At 43.2% G+C, this 11,753-nt stretch overlaps 1 long non-coding RNA gene across 1 annotated transcript; it reads right to left on the bottom strand.

Moving 5' to 3' along the window:
• Positions 1 to 899: 899 nt before the first annotated feature.
• Positions 900 to 11,751, bottom strand: LOC117086000. The gene is made up of 4 exons (XR_004438169.1): positions 11,641 to 11,751; positions 9,191 to 9,276; positions 5,496 to 5,604; positions 900 to 1,130 (listed from the first exon to the last, which is right to left on the bottom strand). It is a non-coding gene; the product is annotated as an uncharacterized LOC117086000 (long non-coding RNA).
• Positions 11,752 to 11,753: the final 2 nt, after the last annotated feature.

The raw sequence follows: 11,753 nt of genomic DNA, 5'->3' as shown, positions 1-11,753 counted from the left end.
TCACTGTAACCTCTGCCTCCCTGATTCAAGCAGTTCTCCTGCCTCAGCCTCCCGAGTAGCTGGGACTACAAGTAGCCGCCACACCTGGCTAATTTTTTGTATTTTTAGTAGAGCTGGAGTTTCACAGTGTTAGCCAGGATGGTTTCAATCTCCCGACCTTGTGATCTGCCTGTCTTGGCCTCCCAAAGTGCTGGGATTACAGGCGTGAGCCAACATACCCGGCCTAGAGAGGACATGACATACATACAGTTTTGAGAAACTTTAAGAAGCATCATGATTTTTTAGCAGTTCCATGGCTTTCCCTCTCTGCTATGAGAATCAGCAGGTTTCACATAGGAACTGCTTTTTAAATCTGTAATCCAGTATGAGAGAATATATGGTGCAGAGTCATAGCCTTCTCAAAATCTGAGCAGCATTGTTGGCAATTTGTGGTCTACAGGTAATATAAGCAAGAAATAGTCCTTTCTTTTCTAAGGTACTTGTTACGGTTTAAATGTGTCCAAAATTCATGTTAAAATTTACTCACCTGTGTTATAGTATTCAAAGTTTGGTCCTTTAGGAGATTATTAAGTCATGAGGACTTCTGCCCTTGTGAATACGATTAGTGATGCTTTAAAAGGGCTGGTGGAGGCCAGGTGCGGTGGCTCACGCTTGTAATCCAGCACTTTGGGAGGCCAAGACAGGCAGATTACCTAAAGTCAGGAGTTCGAGACCAGCCTGGCCAACACGGTGAAACCCTGTCTCTACTAAAAATACAAAAATTAGCCGGGCGCACTGGCGGTGGGGGGGTGGGGGTGGGGCGCCAGTAATTCCAGCTACTTGGGAGACTGAAGCAGGAGAACTACTTGAATCCAGGAGGTGGAGCTTTCAGTGAGCGGAGATCATGCCATTGTACTTCAGTCCGGGCAACAGAGCGAGACTCTGTCTCAAAAAAAAAAAAAAAAAAAAACCTGGTGGAAACAAGCTAGACCATTTTTGCCCTTTTCCATCCTTTCTGCCATGTGAAGACACAGAGTTCATCCTTTCTGCAGGATACAGCATCGCAGGTGCCATCTTGGAAGCAGAGCCGGAGCTTTTACCAGACATCAAAACTGCCATTGGTCTGATCTTCAACTTATCAGCCTCCAGGACTGTAAGAATGAAATTTCTATTATTTATAAGTTATCCAGTCTCAGTTATTTTGTTACCAAGTGACTAAGACAACACTGAATTTTCAGAGTTGTTTGTTATGTAGTATAATGTGGTAAAAGCTGACTAATATAAACAGTTCCCAGAAAAAGAGAGGAAGATACTGGCTGGTAAAACATTAAATTACTTAAAACATTGCCTACTATGCAGAATGTATTCAATAAATATCAATATGTTAAATTATATTTGTATATAGATAACTAGTACTTTTATTAGAATCAGAACACATACTGTCTTGGAGAAAAACCCTAACTTTCCAACTTTCACTTTTATCAAGTCATTAAAAAATCCTTATCATAAAGATGAATTATAATATACAGTAGTCCCCCCTCTTTCTGTGTTTTCAGTTACACAGTATAGTACAATAAGATATTTAGAGAGAGAGAGGCCATATTCACATAACATTTATTATAGTATATTATTATAATAATAATACTCATTTTTTTGAGACACAGTTTCACTCTTGTTACCCAGCCTGGAGTGAAATGGCACAATCTCAGCTCACTGCAACCTCTGCCTCCCAGGTTCAAGTTATTCTCCGGCTTCAGGCTCCCAAGTAACTGGAATTACAGGCATGCACCACCATGCCCGGCTAATTTTATATTTTTAGTATAGATGGGGTTTCACCATGTTGGTCAGGCTGGTCTCAAACTCCTGACCTCAGATGATCCATCTGCCTCAACCTCCTAAAGAGCTAGGATTACAGGTGTGAGCCACTGGGCCCACTGTATTGTAACTATTCTATTATTAATTTTCATCTCTGTTTTTTTTTTTTTTTTGAGATGGAGTCTCGCTCTGACTCCCAGGTTGGAGTGCAGTGGTGCAATCTCGGCTCACTGCAAGCTCTGCCTCCCAGGTTCATGCCATTCTCCTGCCTCAGCCTCCTGAGTAGCTGGGACTACAGGCACCCACCACCACGCCCAGCTAATTGTTTGTATTTCTTTTTAGTAGAGACAGGGTTTCACCGTGTTAGCCAGGATGGTCTCAATCTCCTAACCTCATGGTCCGCCCACCTCGGCCTCCCAAAGTGCTGGGATTACAGGCGTGAGCCACCACGCCCGGCCTCTTTATTTATTTATTTATTTATTTTTGAGACAGGGTCTCACTCTGTTGCCCAGACTGGACTGCAGTAGTGCGATCTCAGCTCACCACAACCTGTCTCCCAGGCTCAAGCGATTCTTCTGCGTCAGCCTCTCAAGTAGCTGGGATTACAGGTGTGTACCACCATGCCCAGCTAACGTTTGAATTTTTAGTAGAGACAGGGTTTCACTATGTTGGCCAGGCTGGTCTCAAACTCCTGACCTCAAATGATCTACCTGCCTCGGCCTCCCAAAGTTCTAGGATTACAGGCATGAGCCACCATGCCCAGCCTAATTTTCATCTCTTACTGTGCCTAATTAAACTTTATCATAGGAATGTATATATAAGAAAAAACATAATCTATATAGAGTTTGTTATTATTCATGGTTTCAGGCATCACCTGAGGGTCTTGGAATGTATCCTTCACGGATAAGGAGAAGTACTGGATTGAGAAAAATGTAATTTATTCACATTTTTATATTTATTTATTCTATATGCTACTGCTCTGACTAGGTTTATGAGAGACCCTGGTCCTACTGGCAACTCATTTATAAGCCATTTCTTAGGATCGTTCATTTCTATAAAATCTTACTCATTTTATCCAATATCTTACTTTCTTCTATTAGCAATTTCAGAGAAGGCTTTGCCGCTCCTTCCTCATTCTGCATTTTGTGATGCACATTTCCTCCCTCTACACACTTTTCCAGGAGAATTATAATCATTGCTACAACTTCAACCTATCAACTTGATTAAAACTTCCAGCTGGGTGCAGTGCCTCACGCCTGTAATCCCAGTACTTTGGGAGGTTGAGGCAAGAGGATCACTTGAGCCCAGGGTTACAGACTGGTCTGTTCAATGTGGAGAGACCACATCTCTACAAAACCCACAAAAATTAGACAGGTGTAGTGGCGTGTTCCTGTAGTCTCGGCTACTCTGGAGGCTGGGGTGGGAGGATTGCTTGAGCCTGGGAGGTTGAAGCTGCAGTTTGCCATGATTGCACCAAGCCTGGGCGACACAGCAAGATTCTGTCTCAAAAAGCAAGCAAGCAAACAAACAAACAAAACCCCTCCAGATACTTATATCTAGACCAGATATTTCCAGTGAGCTCTAAACATACTTTCTCACCTGCCCACTGGACCTCTTCACTTGATGTCCAGATACCTCAAACACAGCCGTTTACCTGATAAACTACAGGTTGCATTTGTTAGTTTTCTTTAAGGTCTTGTGATTCATGCTGACATCTATCCCTGAATAAAGAATCTTATGAGTTCCTCAAGTTGTTGACATACTGATTAATGTATAACCTACTAACACTAAAAAGAATGCGGATTTATTTTTGAATCATAAAGTTGTTTTTTTTTTTTTTGGAGACAGAGTCTCATTCTGTTGCTCAGGCTGGAGTGCAGTGGCGCGATCTACACTCACTGCAACCTCCGCCTCCCAGGTTCAAGCGATTCTAGTGCCTCAGCCTCCCTAGTAGTTGGTATTACAGGCATGCCCCACCATGCCTGGCTGATTTTTTGTATTTTTAGTAAAGACAGGGTTTTGCCATGTTTCCCAGGCTGGTCTCTAACTCCTGAGCTCAGGCAATCCACCCGCCTCAGCCTCCCAAAGTGCTAGGATTACAAGTATGAGCTACATGCCTGGCCAGAATCATAAAGTTTTACTTATTGTCTTGCACGCAGACATTTTAGCCTGCATGTTGCAATCTGTAGCCAATGATTATAACCTCTGTGTTACAGCCATCAGTGAAAGAATACAACTCTGGTATGAGAAGTCCCCCTACCTTCTCCTACACTGTCTTATAAAAGCCTTCCAACTTGCAAAAGATTCTGGAACACTCCCAACTTTGTTGATGTGTCTTCCTGGGTCAATCTTCATATTTGGCTTTCAGTAAACCTTTATCAAATTATTTCCCTCTCAACAGACTTAGTTTTGGTTGACATAACTAATCATTTTTCTCTTCAAATCTGTTCGTCTCCCTTCTCTACACTTCATATCCTGGTTAATGGCACCACCTGGTTGCTCATGCCAAAAGTACTGGCATCACCTTCAATTTTTCCCTTTTCCTTTTTCTTTCTTTTCTTTTTTCCTTTTTTTTTTTTTTTTTTTTTTTAAGATGAGTTTCAGTCTTGTTACCCAGGCTGGAGTGCAATGGCACGATCTTGGCTCACTGCAACCTCTGCCTCCTGGGTTCAAGCGATTCTCCTACCTCAGTCTCCCAAGCAGCTGGGATTACAGGCAACCGCAACCACGCCTGGCTAATTTTTGTATTTTTAATAGAGACAGGGTTTCACCATGTTGGTCAGGCTGGTGTCGAACTCCTGACCTCAGGTGATCCACCTGCCTCAGCTTCCCTAAGTGCTAGGATTATAGGTGTGGGCCACTGCGCCCAGCCTAAGCTCTCCCTTTTTCTTTTGTCCCTGTTACTCCTATCATATAGTTGTTTTAAGTCCTGTAGTCTTTGTTTTTGACACATCTTTCAATTCTTCCTCTTTCTTTTTTTTTTTTTTTTTTTTGAGGCGGAGTCTCGCTCTGTCGCCCAGGCTGGAGTGCAGTGGCCGGATCTCAGCTCACTGCAAGCTCCGCCTCCCGGGTTTACGCCATTCTCCTGCCTCAGCCTCCCGAGTAGCTGGGACTACAGGCGCCCGCCACCTCGCCCGGCTAGTTTTTGTATTTTTTAGTAGAGACGGGGTTTCACTGTATTAGCCAGGAGGGTCTCGATCTCCTGACCTCATGATCCGCCCGTCTCGGCCTCCCAAAGTGCTGGGATTACAGGCTTGAGCCACCGCGCCCGGCCAATTCTTCCTCTTTCTCTACCTCTCTTTAGCTGCCTCCATTTCAGGTTAATCAGATATTTAATGACTTCTTTTGTTCTAGTTACTATTTTGAATGCTAGTGATGAAAAATGAATAAGACATACTTCCTTGAGGCCTAGGAACCCACTTTCTAGTCAGGAGGACAAACAGGCCATTTGAACGTAATAGGGTAAGTGCTAAGATAGCATTATGAACAGGAGACAATGAGAAATTTTAAAAAGGATGCTTTGCCTAAACTAGGTGATCTGGTTTGGCTCTGTCTCCCCACCCAAATCTCATGTCGAACTGTAATTCCCACATGTCAGGGGAGGAGCCTGGTGGGAGGTGATTGGATCATGGGGACAGATTATCCCCTTGCTGTTCTCGTTCTCATGAGATCTGATGGTTTAAAAAGTGTGCGGCACTTACCCCTTCGTTCTCTCTCCTGCCTCCATGTAAAGAAGGTACTTGTTTTCCCTTCATCTTCTGCCATGATTATAAGTTTCCTGAGGTCTCCCATTCATGCTTCCAGTTAAGCCTGTGGAACCACGTGTCAATTAAACCTCTTTTCTTCATCAATTACCCAGTCTCAGGTAGTTCTTTATAGCAGAATGAGAATGGACCTGGTGCAGAGTAGCGCTCAAGTGGATTTTCCCTCATATTGTCTCTGAACTCTGCTGTCGCATTATTATAGGACCTTGTACACTGAGAACACTCAGATTCCAAACCCAGCATTGGTCTGGCCATTATTACAATTTTATATTTAAATTGAGTTCTAGATTTTGAAATTGCATATGGAACGATTAGAAAAGGAGTGTTATAAAACAAAGTATCTTAATTGTAGTTAAATAGATTGAATAAGCTGGAAATACTTAGCAGTGAAAATTATCAAAGTAAATTTCAATGCCCAACAGTTGGTCTGTAGCCATAGTATTTTGTTGATCCAATTATAAAATTTTCTCTTCAACAGGTAATTCAGTAAGATGAACATTCTATTCCTCATTATGTTATTATTACTTAAATTCAAAAGAATTCAATTGAGAGAACCCTCACAATTCTAACAGGTCATAAAAAAATTATATTTTCACTCCCTACATTGGCCTTATGTCTTATAACCTATCGCTTAAAGAGAGTATCTTTTCTTTTTTTTTTTTAGAGGCTGGAGTGCAGTGGTGCGATCTTGGCTCACTATAGCCTCCACCTCCCAGGTTCAAGCGATTCTTGTGCCTCAGTCTCACAAGTAGCTGGGACTACAGGTGCATGCCACCATGCCCAGCTAATTCTTGTATCTTTAGTAGTGACAGGGACAGGGTTTTGCCTTGTTGAACCAGGCTGGTCTCCAACTTCTGACCTCAGGTGATCCACTTGCCTCAGCCTCCCAAAGTGCTGGGATTACAGGCATGAGCCACCACACATCTTTAAATCCATAGACAACTATAGCAAAAATACTCATGCCCAACCCCATTCCAGGCTAGTTAAATTAGCATCTCTGGGGACGACGTCTACGCACTGATACTGTTTAAAAACTCCCCAAATGATCCTAAAATGCACAAAGAGTTGCGAACAGGGCTCCAAACCAAAAATAAAACAAACCAGATCCCAGAAAAATGTTTAAACCTCACAGGGCACAGTGGCTCACAACTGTAATCCCAGGACTTTTGCAGGCTGAGATGGGAGGATTGCTTGAGGCCAGGAGTTCGAGGGCAGCCTGGGCCACATGCTAAGAGTTTATCTGTACAATAAATTTAAAAATTAGTTATGTGTGGTGGCATGGACCTGTAGTCCCAGCTATTCAGGAGGCTGAGGTAGAAGGATCACTTGTTCTAAGAGTTTGAGGCTGCAGTGAGCTATAATCATGCCACTGCACTCCATCCCGTGCAGAAGAGTGATACCCTGTCTCTAAAAAGAAAAAAAGAAAAAGAAAAAGAAAAAAAGAATGAACTAGGCTGGGCGAGGTGCCTCATGCCTGTAATCCCAGCACTTTGGGAGACCGAGGCGGGTGAATCACGAGGTCAGGAGTTCAAGATCAGCCCGGTCAAGATGGTGAAACCCTGTCTCTACTAAAAATACAAAAAAAAAAAAAAAAATAGCAGGCCATGGTGGTGGGTGCCTGTAATCCCAGCTACTTGGGAGGCTGAGGCAGAGAACTGCTTGAACATGGGAGGTGGAAGATGCAGTGAGCCGAGATCGTGCCACCGCACTCCAGCCTGGGTGACAGAGTGAAACTCCATCTCAAAAAAAAAAAAAAAAAAAGAACCCCTACATTTATAAACACAACAAGCTGATAAGTTGTTTATCCCTTGTTAATATGCTTTATTCTTATTTTTTATTAATTTATTTAGAGACTGAGTCTGGCTCTGTCACCCAGGCTGGAGTGCAGTGGCACGATTGGGACTCACTGCCACCTCCATCTCCCAGGCTCAAACAATCCTCCCACCTCAGCCTCTCGAATAGCTGGGACTACAGGGCACGCCACCACACCCAACTAATTTTTGTATTTTTAGTAGAGACAAGGTTTTCACCATGTTGCCCAGGCTGGTCTTGAATTGCTGACCTCAAGTCATCTGACCACCTTGGCCTCCCAAAGTACTGGGATTAAGGCATGAGCCACCACTGCCAGCCCGTTGTTAATACACTTTTATGAGCATTTTCCCCACTTGTTAACCTTAAACTTTTGCACATTGGAAAGTTGACTGAGAGCCCTTCAGCTGGTTTTACTTCTGTGTTTGGCATGTGTGGTTTGTTGACAAGGTGCCCGGAATATGATGAAATACAACCACATTTGGACCTGCCTCCCAGTCAGCAGTGGTTTTCTATATCATTGAGGTTTTTCTTAGAATCCTAAAAGAGGGTAAAAAAGGAAATGTAAAGGAAGGAACCAAATAGACTCTCAGAGGTAAAGATCATAGTTGTGAGGAGCAAAAGGGCTATTGTCAACAAGAAGGTGATGCTTTCAATGTTTCTAAAGAAATCTTTGATTAAGAATAAAAAAGTATAACCTACATTCTGCCTTTTTCATTGTACTTCTGGGTTCTTTGAATATAGGGCTCTTCCAAAAGGCATGAAAGGTAATTACAATAAATTCAGTTAATCTTCATAAAGATGAAGAATCTTAAGTAACTCAGCCTCAACCAGTACTGAGGTAATAAAGGAACAGAAAATAGTAATCAAAATATATTTACGATTCCAGTTTATTTATTTATTTATTTGAGACACGGTCTTGCTCTGTCACTAGAATGCAGTGGTATAATCATAGCTAACTGAAGCTTTGAACTCCTTGGAGATCCTCCCATCTCAGACTCCTGAGTACCTAGGACCACAGGTGTGTGCCACCACACCCAGCTAACTTTTTTATTTTAAATCTTTTGTAGAGGTAGTCTTGCTATGTTGCTCAGGCTGGTCTTGAACTCCTGGCCTCAAGTCATTCTCCTGCCTTAGCCTCGCAAAGCTCTGGAATTACAGGCATGAGTCACCACACCCAGCCAATTCCAGTTTCTTAAGGTGATCAGATGTTCCATGTTATTTGTATCATTCCATTTTTTCAAATGACCTACTCTATGTACAGAATGTCTTGAAGCTATAGCTAAAACACCAAAAAATGCAAATAATTGGCTGGGCGCGGTGGCTCACGCCTGTAATCCCAGCACTCTGGGAGGCAGAGGTGGGTGGATCACCTGAGGTCAGGAGCTCAAGACCAGCCTGACCAACATGGAGAAAACCCATCTCAACTAAAAATACAAAATTAGTTGGGTGTTGTGGCTGCCTGTAATCCCAGCTACTCGGGAGGCTGAGGCAGGAGATTCGCTTGAACCCAGGAGGCGGAGGTTGCAGTGAGCCTAGATCACACCATTGCACTTCAGCCTGGGTAACAAGAATGAAATTCCGTCTCAAGCCCCTCCTCCATCTCTTGCCCTCCACAGACTTGGTAGAAATATGTTCAGTATAAGTTTCATGCAGTCTAGGTGTTTTAGGTACTCAGGTTATCTCAATGAACCAAACAGACCAAAAAACAAAATGGAGCAAAACAAAAGAAAAGAAACCCTGCCCCTGTGGAAGCAGAAAGCATGCCCTGGAGTACAAGATAATATGTAAAGTGAAGTAATTCAGCTGAAGCAGGGACTCACAGAGGTGACTGGAAGGATGACGTTTCAGTGATTCATCTCCAACCCACTTTTCTGCAGTGAAAGACTGGGAGGTTTCTTTCTGCTTTCTGAAAAGAGGTTTCAGTCAACCACATTTAGACACTTAAAGGATATGGGTGCATACACTTTTGATCAAATGCTTACAGGTGTTAGTAACCTAATTTTTATTTTAATAATCCAGATTTATTTATTTATTTATTTATTTATTTATTTATTTATTTATTTATTTTGAGACAGAGTCTCGCTCTGTCACCCAGGCTGGAGTGCAGTGGCACAATCTTGGCTCACTGCAAGCTCGCCCTCTCGGGTTCACGCCATTCTCCTGCCTCAACCTCCTGAGTAGCTGGGACTACAGGCGCCCGCCACCACACCCAGCTAATTTTTTGTATTTTTAGTAGAGACAGGGTTTCACCGTGTTAGCCAGGATGGTCTCAATCTCTTGACCTTGTGATGCGCCCGCCTTGGCCTCCCAAAGTGCTGGGATTACAGGCGTTAGCCACCGTGCTCAGCCATCCAGATAATTTTTAAGTTTCTAGATAATAGTAACAATGGATAACATTAACTCTATATGTATATCAGATAAAAAATGTTTCTATATATTATCTCATTTGATGGTTATAGTGCTCTTGTAACTAAAGTAGGAAAGGTAGCTTTAATAGGCCTTTTTAAAATAAATAATCATAAGGAATGCTGATTGGATGGGCTAGAAAGGACCAAGCTTGCTCTCGAATGCCCTTTTTTAAGAAGTCCGATGGCCCTTTCATGTTCTGTTGATTCCTATCAGGAATAGAAAGGCCTCAGCCTTAGACGTTTCAGTTTCGTTAAGGAAGTATCATACATTAAGTCCTAATTTGTTTTGTACAGAAAGTAGCAATTAAGGATAGGAGAGAAATAGGAACATGAATAGTTGGAAAAGTCTACGTGCAAAATCTAGGAGTGGGGCTATACTTTGCGTTAAATTATTATTATTGTTATTTTTGACACTCAGTTTCACTCTTATCATCCAGGCTGGAGTGCAATGCTACGATCTCTGCTCACTGCAACCTCTGCCTTCCGGGTTCAAGCGATACTCCTGCCTCAGCCTCCCGAGTAGCTGGGATTACAGACACCCATCACCACTCCCGGCTAATTTTTGTATTATTATTATTATTTTTAGTAGAGACAGGGCTTCACAAGTTGGGCTTCACAAGTTGGCCAGGCTGGTCTCGAACCCCTGATCTCAAATGATCTGTCCGCCTCGGCCTCCCAAAGTGCTGGGATTACAGGCGTGAGCCACCACGCTGGCCCTTTGCGTTAAATTAAACAAAAATCACCATCCTGGCCAACATGGTGAAACCTCGCCTCTACTAAAACTACAAAAATTAGCTTGGCGTGGTGGCGCTTGCCTGTAGTCCCAACTACTTGGGAGGCTGAGGCAGGAGAATCGCTTGAACCCTAGAGGTAGAGGTTGCAGTGAGCCGAGATCGCACCACTGCACTCCAGCCTGCCACAGGGCGAGGCTCCGTCTCAAAAAAAAAAAAAAAAAATCAAAGTCCTTACTTTGCATCATAATCCGCTAGGTGCAAAGGTCACAAAAGTGATTAAGAATAGCTCACAATCTAGTGAACTGTGACCTAAAAAAACTGATTAGGATTTACAATGGCAAGTGCTCAGAAAAAAGGGTAGTTCAGGTAATCGGATCAGAAGAGAAGGCAAAAAGGCATGACGTGTTTTTGAGAATTAGAGGAACCCTCAAAGTGTATTAGTTTGATATGCAAAATGCTTGATTTAAGATATTGTCCATTAATGCATTTGAAAATTGGGACAAAAATAACTTTTCGGCCGTAATAACTATGCTCCCCTCCCTTTTAGAGTTTGGAATCTGTATCTTAGAGGCCATACTTGAATGTGGAAAACCTTTGTCTTTGTATTAATGTAACCACTATCCAGTGATAAGACATCAAACAGTGTAATAACCCCTAAGCTCATCTTATTACTGAACAGATAGTTGGCAGGGAACTTGGATTTGAACCATGCCTATGCCACTAGCTGGTTGTGTGACTTTGAGCAAGTCACTTCTCAGGATATCACGTTTGCCATCATTAAGACGAGTGTGATCCAAAGGTCCACCTAGCCAAGTTCTGTGAGAATGATTTGAAATGCCTGTGAAAGCATTTCCTCTAACACGTCTGAGGTGCTTTTGTTATGTCCAGGTTCTTTCCGGTCTTGAAATTTTGTGCATCACGATCCAAAATGTCTTAAGCATCATCACAAATGCTTGACCGTCCCTCATGAGCGGGTGGCGCTCCGCACTGCCTGGGTCTGTATAAGGTCTTGCAGTCGAAAGCCACACACTCTCGGAGTGCAAGAGGGAGAGAGAGGTCTGCTTCAGCAGGGAAAAAAAAGGGCACGAGACTGGACAGGTCCTGCCACATGAGCTCTCCTATACTCACGCGCAGTGGTCGCTCCTGCGGGAATGGGCGGCAGTGACGTGCCCACGTCGGGTGCGCTGACGTTCGCGTAGCGTGCGCCGCTGGCCTGGTCCGCAACAGCAGGGTGTGCGTCA

Source organism: Trachypithecus francoisi, unplaced genomic scaffold, assembly GCF_009764315.1.
Source record: "Trachypithecus francoisi isolate TF-2019V2 unplaced genomic scaffold, Tfra_2.0 Lachesis_group1, whole genome shotgun sequence".
In the NCBI taxonomy this organism is placed as follows: domain Eukaryota; kingdom Metazoa; phylum Chordata; class Mammalia; order Primates; family Cercopithecidae; genus Trachypithecus; species Trachypithecus francoisi.
This window is presented reverse-complemented; position numbering and strand designations above follow the sequence as displayed.